The following is a 14,350-nucleotide window of genomic DNA, read 5'->3' as shown; positions in this document are numbered from 1 at the left end:
CCGATATTTCGAGTAGATCGGCTTGACCTCTAGATCGGCGCCGAGATTTCGACATACGACATATAAAACACGTTGGAACTCCTCCATACACTGCCGTCACACGCTGATGTCGATCGAACAAAATAAACCGCCGATACTGGTCGCGGTGGACAAACTATCGCCGTCACGACATATTAAAAATCGGCCCGAAATAATCTCGTTCTCGGTATAGGCTCGGTGACGGTGCGGTGATTAGCCTTTGATTATGCAAAGTCTAATATTTTTTTATATTATTAAATGTTTTCTCTTTATACATAGTCGGGTTTTTCTTTAGAAACAAAGGACTACAAATTAGTTTTTTTAAGTATTTCTCTCAATAAAAGCGAACCTGTACAATTTTTGTGTAGTATAATATTATCAGGTGTGTGTAAGGATACTAGCGCCCTCTACAATTTGGAATTTGAATTAAAATATTATCTACACTCCATGGAGTCTAGAACGCCATCTAGATTTCATTCTAGAACTATCACCAATGTACCATGGTCTCACGACCGTGTCACCATCATAGTATATTGGTAGATGTCACTGTATTCGTTATTTCTTATACTATATAATTGTTTTATTAACATTTAACTACAGATTTGTATTTCATGTTATACCTATATAAGTATGTCTACGATATGTTACAATAATTGCATAAGTAATTTGTAATGTATAATACATGTTATCGTCATTAATAAGAAGCTTGGATATTAACGATATCACATTTTTATAACGTTACATTAAAGTAATAAGTGACTCATTTGATACTACAGTTTAAAAACAGATGCGGGTAGGTGAAGTGGGGACGACACCTTGGCGGCGCTCGAATTAACAGAGAGCGACATTCTGGTCGGAGACTTCAGCAAGAACAGTCGAATAACGGAGATACTTGTGTAGTTATAATACTTCTAATCACTAGTGTGAACTTACTTACGTATAGTTATTATATCGTTACTCTGTACCTTTTATGTGACTATAAGATTACACGCCTTCAAGACCTTCAAGATGACTATCATTTATATCAGAAGTGCAAGAATCCAGCTCGCAATCATGAACGTCGATTCGTAAGTACGAATATCCTTGACACAGGATTAAAAACCGTGAGTTAAGACATTATTTTGTCATATGTGAGTTCAATCTTGGTAATAAGTAAAAATGAAGGTAGATAAATGTCTTTGATGTAAGCGCAAAGTATTTGAATGGATAGATTGAGACTAGTATGTTGAAAACAAGATATAATTGATTAATATAATTATTGTTGCTATTATATTTGGAGGCTCAATTTAAAAAATATATAGTACAGTTGTGCATACCGATAATTCTTAATACTGGAACGAATTGTCCTAATTGTTACATAAATTAACTAATAATTAAATGATATGTTAATACCCTCTGAAAACAATATACTTAAATTTTGTGAACAAACTTTACTCTTCTCAAATTACTTGTTAACATTGTAAATTGAAGAGTTTACTTCAAAATAAGGTCATTTTCTGTGAAAAAGTGTTTAAAACAATTTGGCAAGGCAGTTCTTGTGGTAACTCTGATCATTTGGCTATAGTCTGTGGTGTGAAAAGTAAATCCTAATTGGTCTAAAGGTACACCTACTTATGAAATATATGTCGGAGGAAGACTCAGAGTTATTTAATATAGCTTTAGCTATACTGTTACTTTAGTATTTTAGTAATGTTATTGGTACTTGATCATTCGAAGTCATTGTATAGCTTTCGTATTAGAATCAGAGCAGAGACTTAAAAGGTCTCTAGTGGGGTCGAGGTATGTGGCGGCGCGGTGGGGAAACTTTGATAAGAACTGATGTGAGTGATCGAGGTGGATCATTATTTTGTTGTGCTTTGGAGCGTGTAGTCACTACCTTGAACCTGCTGCTCAAATCCTTTGTTTGTAAAGTAATAGTAGTAGTATAGTATAGTTATTTTGTAAATCCGAAGTTATAAATGTTATTAACAATAAATTCTGTGATTACTGTATTTGTGCCTGCATCTACCCTATGAAAACGCCCACAAAAGCCATAGATTCTATCAATGATGTCGATGAGAGCCGTCCTTCTCCGACATCAGAAGCGGGATCTGTGCAGGCACAAAAGACTTAAGTGAATTGAGTGTAACAAATAACGGCGGCGGTGTTCAACGAGAAATAGTAAAATAACAAATTACTTGTGGAGGAGCTGCGCAACTTGCGAAAGTTGGTCTAAAGACATAACCTGAGTTTCATCCTGAGGAGGTGCAACCTGTGATTGTTTGGTTGATGAACAGCTGAAGTCAGGGGAGTATTTTTTTCTCTCTTTTATTTTTTGAGTGTTACTATGAAAGATTCTGTCATAAAGATTGTAAAATTTTAAGATTTTTTTTTTCTCTCGGTTATATGTGATATTTTACAATGTTGTGAGTGTTTCGTTGTCCATATGTTTATGCGATATGGGTTATATGATATAATTACTACAGCATAGATCATTTTAGATAAAATAAAATAATTTAGTTCATTTAGGACAAATTATATGTTATTAGTTCGTTCCTTTGTAACGTGACATTTTATTTGTAGAAAAATATGAAAGTCTACAATACAGGACCTTAATCTTATCCCAGATTTTACATTTTTTATTAGCTTGTGGACAATTTGTTATTTGTTGTCATAGCTGTTATAAATGTTTCAGTTAAACCAACGGAAAACTACACTATGTTCGAAATTCCAAGTGCCTCAATACGACGATGGCTATGACGAGGCTACAAGTCACCTGATCATATAAGCGTGCCGCTGAATTTCATATAAGAACGTGCAGTTGGAGATTATGGTCAGCTAAAAACAAGTAAAACCTTTCATCTGACTGTATAGGACATAGTACACGAGTGGACGTGTGTTGTATAAAGCCCGAGTTCTTCACACAATTTGGTGAGCAATATTCATTTTGTTTCTGATTCTGATGCTAATTAGGATAAAAAAGAGAAATAATGGCCAGAAATTAAAATACCTGATATAACGATAAAAAATGTAGATTCTTGCATTTTATTGTGAAATACATTTAAGTATTCTGTGTTTATGACGTTATAATTTTATTTATGCTAAAAAAAAAAGCTGAAGAAAGGTTAAATAACCACATCTGGATTGAATGTGTGTTATTAACATAAGAGTTAGATATAATTTTGATTACATAAATATAATAGTTAAATCATAGATTAGTAAGTTAAATGAATAAGACGTTGGCTGTTGTATTTTGATATGTCGAGACCTATAGAATAAGACAGTGATATTTCAATCAATATTAACAGTAATATACTTACTGTTCTTGGTAGATTTACACATTACAGGTTGATGTTAACAGATAATAGAATCAAATTTAATAGAGAAGACAGTAGGTACTACGCTTGGTGTTTAAGACATTTAACTATAATTAAATCAGCAATAAACTGAACAAAGGGAGGAAATTTATCATCCAAGAGTTGTTACCAATTTTATTAATAAATGCGTAAGTCGTTCTGAAATATAAGTCAAATAATGTAACTGTTCGTGTGACGCAAGATAACATTTTTGTATGAAAATTTTAACCACATTTATAATATCCTTCAAGAGACACTTCTAAAGCCGTCAGTATGGTTTCATGCAAGTTAATAGAAGCATATGGTATTGGTTACATATATGTGACATGATAATTATTAACGTATGAAGGAAATTAGGAATTAAATTACGAATACTTTGAAGGAATTAATAGGAATGCAGTTTTCTTTTTAATGATTGCATTTCACAGTTTAGTTTATGGATTGCAAAATGTTACTGTTAATATATCAAATCTGATTGACGACGACGATGATTTTAGATATACTCGTACAAACTAATTGATATATGATATCGTGATAACTAATTTTGTTACCCCTACATAAAGATTTTGATAAATGAACGTTTTACGTATGGGATTAATGTTTCGGGCAGTTTGATCTATTTTTTTACTGTCGAGATAGCGCCGCTATAATAATATAATATAAAAATAACTAAGATTCGGATTAAATTTTGAGAGTTACTAGAGTATTTGATCCAAAGTAATATTTTTCAAACTATTATTATGAAAAGGTGTCCTCAAGTAAATGCTCACCTATCGCATCAAAACGAAACGTGACAGTACAATATTAATTATATTTTACTAGATTATGTCTGTGGTATTGGTGTGATGATACTCAATATTACACTGTAATGGATGTGATATATCTTTTATTTTTTTCTCGTCGATATAAACTAGTTTGAATTTTTGAAGAATAATGTAACACAGAAAAAAAAAATGTCAAAATACTTATTAAAGAGATTATTCGCTACATAACAATATTTATAAACAAACACTGTATAATTTCTTTGTGACTTTAAAATTTTCCATAACTAACATAATTCTTACTTTTTTGTTGCTTGTGTCCTTGTTTACATCATTACTAGTGTATTTGTTCCGTAGATTTTTTTTTTCGATTAGTTAACTGTACATAATATCTCGTATGTATCTCGTACATTTGAAGTATAAACGACATAACAAATCTTTCTACCAATGCGAAGTATAAAAAAAAAAAACCTTTTTGGGCTTACATTGAGCTTCCAGTGTCGTCGCTATATACGTTTTTTTTGGATTTTTATTTGGTTTGGATTGGTATTTGTTTTGGAGACTAAAGCATTCAATTTATTTTTATCAAAATTAGTAATTGATAACTATACAATTTTGATTGATTTGGATTAAAGTTATCAATTTTACAAATTCGAGTCTAGCGTGTTTTCATGGTAGAATTGCTGCCCTGCTTATTTGTTGGTAACGTGTTTAAACACATATGGCTAGCTAAGTATTAATAATTATAAAAAAAATCCATGTCTATAAATATTGTTTAAGGTATAGAAGAAGCCGTATAAATAAAGATGGTATAAAATTAAATCAACGTACCAGTGGCCGCTCTTTAATTGGCGTCGTGGTTAGAATAAGTTATAGTATGGGATTATGATTATAAAATATAAAAAAAAAAAAAAAAAATAAGCAGTGATAGCCTAGGGGTTGAAGCATGGCTTCTCGATCGCTGGGACCTAGGTTTCAACTCCAGGCACGTACCTTTTAGTTTTTAGAAGTTTTGTGCGTATTAGAAATTATTAATCACTTACTATTGTCGTGAAGGAACACTTCGTGCGGAAACCTACCGAGTTCTTAACTTCTATGTGATGTCTACAAAATCGCAATAAAGACAATCGTACATGTATTTCAAATATGTTTTTTTTTTCGTACAGTAAGCAAATAAAATGGGCAAATATGACTTATTTAAATGTCAAAGCGCGAGGTTTTAAAATGTAATCTTAGAAGAAGAAGTAACATTAACAATGGCCTTAATTGTACCAACTGTCCACTGGGTTTTAAGTTTGTTAGTAGCGTTGATAGACGTTAGTAGCGTAAGTGTATCAGTTATAGTGTACTATTAAAATAGTATATAGATTTGACTAACTAAGGTGATATGATTCTAAAGGTGATATGACTATGCAAATAGGATGCATATACTTAGGAAATACTTAGGTACACGTCGTGGAGGCTATGCAAGCGAGGTAAATGCTTTTTTTTTTTTTTAACAGCAATATGATGGTCCAAATACCATGATAGTAGATAATACGGCGCGAAGGCTGTGTAAGTGAAGTGAAAGCTTTCTAACGGCGATATGATCGTTCAGAAGGCTTTAAGGGATGGCGTAAAGGTTGTTTAAGAGAATTAAAGAAAATATATTGTGTACGTTAAATAGGCGAGGTGGCCATTTAACGGACTGTTTGTATTATGTGGATATATTGGTTAAATAGGCGAGGTGGCCATTTAACGGATGTGGATATATTTGTTAAATAGGCGAGGTGGCCATTTAGCGGACTGGTTGTATTATGTGGATATATTTGTTAAATAGGCGAGGTGGCCATTTAACGGGCTGGTTGTATTATGTGGATATATTTGTTAAATAGGCGAGGTGGCCATTTAGCGGACTGGCTGTATTATGTGGATATATTTGTTAAATAGGCGAGGTGGCCATTTAGCGGACTGGTTGTATTATGTGGATATATTTGTTAAATAGGCGAGGTGGCCATTTAACGGACTGGTTGTATTATGTGGATATATTTGTTAAATAGGCGAGGTGGCCATTTAACGGGCTGGTTGTATTATGTGGATATATTTGTTAAATAGGCGAGGTGGCCATTTAACGGACTGGTTGTATTATGTGGATATATTTGTTAAATAGGCGAGTTGGCCATTTAATAGACTGTTTTAATTATATTTATGTATAAGTTAAATAGACGTGGTGGCTGTTTAACTGAGGGGAAGATTACTTGTGCCCCGATTATATAGAAAATTGTTTGGTGTAGGTAAATGTTTCTTTTGTACAATAGTTGAACGAATAAGTTTATTTTGACGATTGGTCCTTGGAAGTATATTATTGCTTACATAAAGTGTACGTTTTATTAATTTGGGTCACAGTGAAGTAAAACATTACGGGGCAATTTTTACGCACTTGAACTCTCGGTTGTTAAATGTAATAAGAACCAGTCATTGTTTAAGTATAAGTGTAAAGTGGCTAGGTAAGCATCGTCACAACATAACATTCTTAATTTTATAACGTAGAGGGTCATAGAGAGCAAATTTATAGCCACTTATGTCTTGAAAGGAAAGAAATTCCCAAGAATTTTTAACACATTGGCATTTGACACCTCATAATACAAAAATGCCACTTGAAAACCAAGTTGGGTTTAGTTTATGACTTTGGCTAAGTTCCATGACAGATTTCGAGTGATATAGCGTCCTGTTTTTAACGTTTGAGAATTTCTTAATCATTAACATTTTAGGACCCCACTTAAGATTACACTTTAACTGCAATATTTTTGTTTTAAGATTGTTTAAATGGTCAAATGTATGGGTGCCAATAAATCAACAAAGGGTGAAGGGTGAAAGCATTGCTTAATGTGACTGAGTGTCGTGAGACTCGTTATTTAATATTTAACCATACAACTCTCCAACCATCCATCTATCAGCCTTGAAAGTCCACTGCTGGACATAGGCCTACCCAAATCCGCGCGACCTGGTCGGGGGATACTTTGGTCTCCTTTTGATCAGATGTGGTCCCCGTTCGAGGTCATTCCTACCATACAGTTTTACCAAAATAAATATGTTTCATTTCAGATAACAATTGCACTCATCCTTCAAGGTCACACGAGGACGTGTGAAGCGTCAGGATGGCCGTGTCGGAGGAAGACTCAGAGTTATTTAATATAGCTTTAGCTATACTGTTACTTTAGTATTTTAGTAATGTTATTGGTACTTGATCAATCGAAGTCATTGTATAGCTTTCGTATTAGAATCAGAGCAGAGACTTAAAAGGTCTCTAGTGGGGTCGAGGTATGTGGCGGCGCGGTGGGGAAACTTTGATAAGAACTGATGTGAGTGATCGAGGTGGATCATTATTTTGTTGTGCTTTGGAGCGTGTAGTCACTACCTTGAACCTGCTGCTCAAATCCTTTGTTTGTAAAGTAATAGTAGTAGTATAGTATAGTTATTTTGTAAATCCGAAGTTATAAATGTTATTAACAATAAATTCTGTGATTACTGTATTTGTGCCTGCATCTACCCTATGAAAACGCCCACAAAAGCCATAGATTCTATCAATGATGTCGATGAGAGCCGTCCTTCTCCGACATATATATAAATACACCAACTTATAAATATATTTTAAGGGTCTTTTATGTTAAATCTTAAATGTCAGGCTTTATAGATATAGAGAGGCATATATGGGAACGTAATGGTTGTTAATATAGGCTAATGTACGCCATAAATTGCATACAGATTAGATTTGAATTTATTTTTGATAACTTTTAATGTTGAATCAACTGGTTTTACGTATATAACGGAGTAACAGTTTAAAAAGGCGTGACGTCAGCACCGCTGACGTCATAATTATTGTTATGATGTTGATGAATGACTCGATGAAACCTTCGAAAGCAAACCACACGAGAATTGTTGAGCTTCGTTTATTCTTCGGGCAGCATAACGACGTCCTAAGGAGGTCCGCACTGTTCCACAGCTCGAGCAGTAATGTCTCGATGTCGCCAGTACGGCCCTTTTTATAGGACCGGCGCACGTGCACTTGTTTTCCTATTTAAAATGCAGGTAGTTTTACCTCAGGTGTTTAATCATTTCATTTTATAATAGGGGAACTGCCGTATTTGCTCCGACATATACGCGTTTGTTATTATTGTATGGAAGGGACTATGCGGTAACAACAAGTGCAGTTACAGAGTACAGTATACCTACTTGATATAACTGACACGTTTATTAGGTTGCAAAATTTTGATTATTCATAATTGTACAGAAATGTATAATATCTACGTGGTAAATATTTAACTGGCTGCAAATAAGTATCACGACCACCGTATTGAGTGGCTGATTGTACCCATGAGGGAAATGGTAAATGAGTTTAGGGTTTTATGTTTATTTGGATATAAATTGGCTTTATTTAAAAATAAACTGGCATTTACATGTACATTGTTCACATTTTCATTTTATAGATCAATGAAAGTTTCCTTTTGATTTCATATACTTGATACTTATTTGTTATGAAAGAAGCAAGGAGTACGTCGCCAAATTTGAGCTTCCCATTGATTCTAGGTGAACTCGCGCAGTACTGTGTACTACTGTGTTTTGACACCCATAAAGTATAAATTCACATCAGTTAATGATCTATAAGAAAACTGAGAAATTTTATACGCTGCGGTCTTTGGAATATTATATTTAAAAAAAAGTCTCCCATTCTACTTCTGACTGACTCACTTATACAGAATATTAGATGTCTGTTTTAAATTAATTATGCAACGCTTCGTTTTGTATTAATATTTCATTACATATCTCAATTTGAAAACTTTAAATTTGAATTTGAATTTGAAACATTACACGTCCTTTTGGTTTGAAAATCGGGCACTATCAAATACTGGTGAAGTTTTGTACCTTAAACGTTGAGACGCTTAGACTATCGATATTATCAATTATGTGAGCCACTTACGAAATGATAAACGGGATCCACTTTGTATGGAATTCAGAATAAATAATTTTAATTAAAATAATAATAATAATAATAAATTGATGCTTTTATAACTTGAGCTTAGTTCTATTTACAAGTTACAGAAATTTAGTTATTATACGTATTAAGTGAGAAACGGTCACTGAAGCCTACATAAATTTAGATAGTCTCTTGAATACCATATTTAAAATGAGTCTTGCCTGCGACTTTGTTCATGTAGATTCAAAATATAATTTGAATTATACAATGCCGTCTGTCAAGATCACGGAGTACGTTGGTAATTTGGAATACTCCATTACCTGGTCATGTAATGTTTAAAAAAAATGTATACTTTTGACATCAACTTCGTAGTTTTGGTTTTAATGCATTTTCAAACATACAAACCGACAGACAAAAATTTTTCTTTTTCAAATATATTCGATGTAAACACGTGAAGATTTCATTCATTATATGTATATCATAGCCAAATGAATAATTATGTTGTTTAATAATATAATCAAATAAAAGCATAGGTACATTTCGATGGGATTTTCTTATACAATAATTTACTTTTCATATAAATTTCATACGGTTCACAATTGCGTCATGTCTAGGTTTTCTCTATAGAAACATCGAGCGTCTCCTTGAGAGTGTTGGTTGTAAATGATACATATTATATTAATATAATCTATACAGATATTACGCAATAATATAATTTTTATTACAAACTATATAAAAGTCAGGTGAAGCCGAGGCGTTTGAAATATAAATGATAAATATGAATTGTTCGGTAATAAGGTGTATCATAAGATATATTATAACACTAACTGTTTGTTTGGCTGGCTGGTATAAAATCATGATCAACTTTAAAAGACCTTTTTCAGGTCATAGAAATTTTAGGTTGTGATTGATAAGGAGCCACATGTTATGTAAAACAGTTATAGTTTTAAATCTGACGATCCTGATGAGACAAAATTAGAATTGGACAAGATTATTAAAATCATGTCATGTCATAAGTATTCAAAAATTTTAAATTAATCTGACCGTTCAAAGTAGGTAAAAATCGAATTCAAATATTCCGTTACATACATACAGGTGAAGTTAATAAAAGCGTGGCAAAAATAAAAGCGTGTTTAAAATAGTACATTACGATACGAGGACGAAAAATTTTTTTCTGACAAGTGTGAGTTTGCAGGCCGAGCCGCAGGCGAGGACTGCAATCACACGAGTCAGAAAAACATTTTTCGTCCGCGTGTTGTATAAAATTTTATATTACGGGGTCGGAAATTGGGGTTTTGCGCACGCGAAGCGTGCGTAAAACGTCAATTTACGCACGCCGTGATATAAAAATATTTTATCAGTTGTAGACACAAATAAGTATAGTTATATAATGGCCGGTTTCTGAAGTCATTTTTCTTGGTAGGTAGTTACGAGTATGTATTCAATAACACTATCCGTTTGATAACTAGGGAAAAAACATCCGCTTCCGAGCAACTCAAATGTAAGACAAGCTCTGTTTAAACTCCGTTTAGATTAACGGACCATTTTAATGTGTTTATTCTGTCCATAATATTATTTGATTCTTTTTTTTTAAAACGACGTTTAACGTAAAGTCTAGCAAATCTTTCTTAGTATAATGCATAACTTTTACAATAAAATAGCCGAAACTATAAATTCCTTATGGGAATCTTAATTTTATAACTTTTGGTGAAATAAAAAAAAAGTTAAGTAATTAAGCTTATTACACAGTTGACAAATATGTCGCTGACGTGAACGCATGGGTCCGTTAAGCTTTGTTAATTAAATTTTGAAATTCATGTAATAGTATGTATTATTATAACTGAATATAAATTCAATTTAATGTAATGAAATTTCTTTCTGACTTTCAAAAGTGGGTTATACTTTGAAAGAAATAATTTGAATTTGTGATAAATAACGTAAAAAATTGGGTTCATACAACTTATTACGTGTTATATTGTGTGAAATTCATGGTTTGTTTACCATTATTTAGTATTTAACTTTAATATAATTCATTTCAAATATAAACGATATATTATTATTTTGATACTGCTTCATCAGTTGGTAAAAGACGTACGTTGGAAAGGCCACTATTTGTATAAAATAACATTGTAATAATTAAAAGAAGTACTAAGTAGTAATAAAATAATGTTATAATAGTATTTTGAGTCGCACAGATTCATTTAGTGGCCAACTATAGATCTATCTATCTATCTATCTATCAGTATAACAGTTATTGAACAGGTTGTTGAGCATTCCGAAATGCACTAATATTTAAGATAAACGTCGTTATTCTGATGCGTAACCTTATCGAATCAATAGTTGTTGGAAATTTAACTATTTGACTTAGAATCCAGGTATAAGTAAAGTGGGCAGCTAGATGATGTCATTACTGTAGGTGTAGGAAACTTTGTGGTTTGATTTTTATTTATCTGGAGTTAAGATGGATTAGTGCAGATGCCTCGAGCAGTGTGATGTTCACGGGTGTCTCTTGGTGATGCATATGGTTGGGTTGACCCAAGGCATCGAGTACCTTGAAGACATTAAGTGAATATTGCATTTTTAGAGTAAATTTGAGTTGAGCACTGGCCGAATGTTATCGTAAACAAGGTATAAAAACTGCGGTGATACATTAGAGTGATCCTATATGAACATCACCTAGTTATAACCGTGTTTTTTGATTATTTAACAATGGTCTCATGCATTCGCTTCAATACCAGTCGCGCATATAACATTTATGTAAAGAGTCCTTATGAACTATGTCCGCAACAGAAATCCGTGGTGAACACTGTTGGGGCAGATTTATAACCGGGGTAATACACAACTAGTGTGATTCTATATGAAAATCACCTAGTTTAAGCCTTGGTTCGGATCAACAGTTCGGGCCTTTTACATGCGAGTCGGTATTGCAAGAAAATGCGTAAAGTTTAAGCCATGTTTTTGATAAACAGTTCGGGCCTCTTACGTGCGAGTCGGTATTACAAGAAAATGTGTAATTCTTCTGGACTTAGGCATTAAACAACAGATTTTCTTTTGCAGCTCTTGCATCAGACCATACACGATCGAGGACGAACGTGTGAGCAGGACGGCCGAATGTTATCGTCGTTAATAAGAAGCTTGGATATTAACGATATCACATTTTTATAACGTTACATTAAAGTAATAAGTGACTCATTTGATACTACAGTTTAAAAACAGATGCGGGTAGGTGAAGTGGGGACGACACCTTGGCGGCGCTCGAATTAACAGAGAGCGACATTCTGGTCGGAGACTTCAGCAAGAACAGTCGAATAACGGAGATACTTGTGTAGTTATAATACTTCTAATCACTAGTGTGAACTTACTTACGTATAGTTATTATATCGTTACTCTGTACCTTTTATGTGACTATAAGATTACACGCCTTCAAGACCTTCAAGATGACTATCATTTATATACATAACAATATTATTATAAAACTTTAAAAAATGGCAATTTAATTAGGTATTGCTTAAAAAATGTTATAGAGTTTGTAAATTCGTTAAAAATTTGTCATTTTAATTATAATCAAACAACCGTATTTTGTCATGAAGCATTAAATATTCTTTAAGCTAAGCCACATGGTATGTCTGCAATAATTTATGTACCGGTGCCTACTCATATTGTGTTAATGCCGAGAAACAAGAGAATGTAAAATCCTAAGTAGCTAACCATTTCACGGAATGATGAAAACATTATGTGCAATTATTATTGCTAATTCAACCTTGCTCGGCTTTCTCTTCCTTTAAACTGCCTTCAACTTGCTTCCTCACTGGGCCCGTTTGAACAATGGGAATAACACGCTCGTTGGAGGACTTCGGGAGAGGCTTCATAGGCGCCGTAATGGTCAGCACACCATTCGAAGACAACTTCGACAACACCAAGCTATCGTCGACACCCTCGGGAAGCGGATAGCGCCTCGTAAATTTCCTCAAAATAAAACCATGCTGATCCTGTCTCTCTTCGTGCTGAGCTTCATGAAGCTTCGGCTTCATGAGATCATGAAGCCGTCGGCAGTTTTCACGGAGATTTCTTCGGGAGCGAAGTGTTGGACGTCGATGTTGACTTGAAACTTATCCTTTTCGTTTTTGATTGTCGATCCTTGGGCCAAGTTCGCCGCTTGCATGTTCCGCCAGGGTCGATAGTAATTGTTGTTTCTTTGCGGCAAGGCTAAGATTGTCAAGAAGTCTTCAGGAGTTAACCCCAGCCCGAAGTGTTGGTCCGCCAGATGATTCGACCGACAGGTTCGAGGATATTCACTTTCCAATAGAAACGGAAGGAAAGCCATTTTTGATGGCGAAAACAGAGGAATACTTATCAAAGGCGAGAACTTCTTTAAATTCTAAAATGCCGGATTACCGCAACGCGCAATATTATTAAATGTCACTTATTCACTTGCTTTGCTGTGTACTAAACTGACGTATAGATGTGAACAGTGTATTTATACACTAAAGCGCCATCTAGTATCGGTTGGAATCGTACAGAAAAATCTAGAAGCATGACGACAATCGTTGGGCCAGAAACCAAAAACATTTTCAGTGAACAAATTTTACTTTTCTATAAACTCTAAAAGACAATCATAATTACAAAAAATATTTTTTATCAAATAATTTGACATTAACTTAATCCATTAATATTGCTTTAAATGTACATTAAAACTGCTAAATAGTTTTTGCTTCAATAATTACATTATTATTATTTAATTATTTTATTATAAGTATTTTTAAAGCCTCATTTTTCATTCATGTTTCATATATTATTTTAGTACTTTTTTATTAGGCTAATGTTGTAAATAATTAAATGTAAATTGTAAATAATATAAATAAAAACCTTTTTTTTTTTTTTTTTTTTTTTTTCTTATCGAGGGGGAAACCTTCAAAAGGTACCCGGTGCCGTGGGAGCGACACGGGGTTATGTGGGACTTTTACCGCACTAAAACCCCCCCGGTGGCCGTCCTCGGCGCTGCGTAGAGGACTCCGGGATCTCCAAAGGAACGCGACCGGAGTCCTCTCAGCGCACTGCCCCGTCGGGCTCCGCCCAGGTGACTTTGTGTCACCACACCGTCTGGTGTATACGACGGAATGCGACCACACATACCGTCGTCCTTCCCGGGGTCGCTAGCCGGGCGGTTCGAGCTCCCACTCTTGCCGCCCGTAACCCCGAAAGCCCCTTTTAGTCGCCTCTTACGACAGGCAGGGGATACCGTAGCCCTATTCTGGTCCCGGAACTACAGGGACACCGCGCCT

The 14,350-nt window shown here is 34.1% G+C and overlaps 1 long non-coding RNA gene and 1 pseudogene across 1 annotated transcript; one reads left to right on the top strand and one right to left on the bottom strand.

The window, feature by feature from the left end:
* Positions 1-1,662: 1,662 nt before the first annotated feature.
* Positions 1,663-7,626, top strand: LOC140746661 (uncharacterized). Its single transcript, XR_012102794.1, has 2 exons — positions 1,663-2,928; positions 7,199-7,626. It is a non-coding gene; the product is annotated as an uncharacterized LOC140746661 (long non-coding RNA).
* A 5,047-nt stretch (positions 7,627-12,673) lies between these two features.
* Positions 12,674-13,541, bottom strand: LOC140746660 (protein lethal(2)essential for life-like; annotated as a pseudogene).
* Between the last annotated feature and the right edge of the window lie 809 nt (positions 13,542-14,350).

The sequence above is a fragment of the Epargyreus clarus genome, unplaced genomic scaffold (assembly GCF_041222505.1).
Source record: "Epargyreus clarus isolate Ecla_fem2 unplaced genomic scaffold, WU_Ecla_fem_2.2 ptg000013l, whole genome shotgun sequence".
Taxonomy (NCBI): domain Eukaryota; kingdom Metazoa; phylum Arthropoda; class Insecta; order Lepidoptera; family Hesperiidae; genus Epargyreus; species Epargyreus clarus.
The sequence above is the reverse complement of the archived record's forward strand: the minus strand, read 5'-3'. Positions and strand labels throughout refer to the sequence as shown.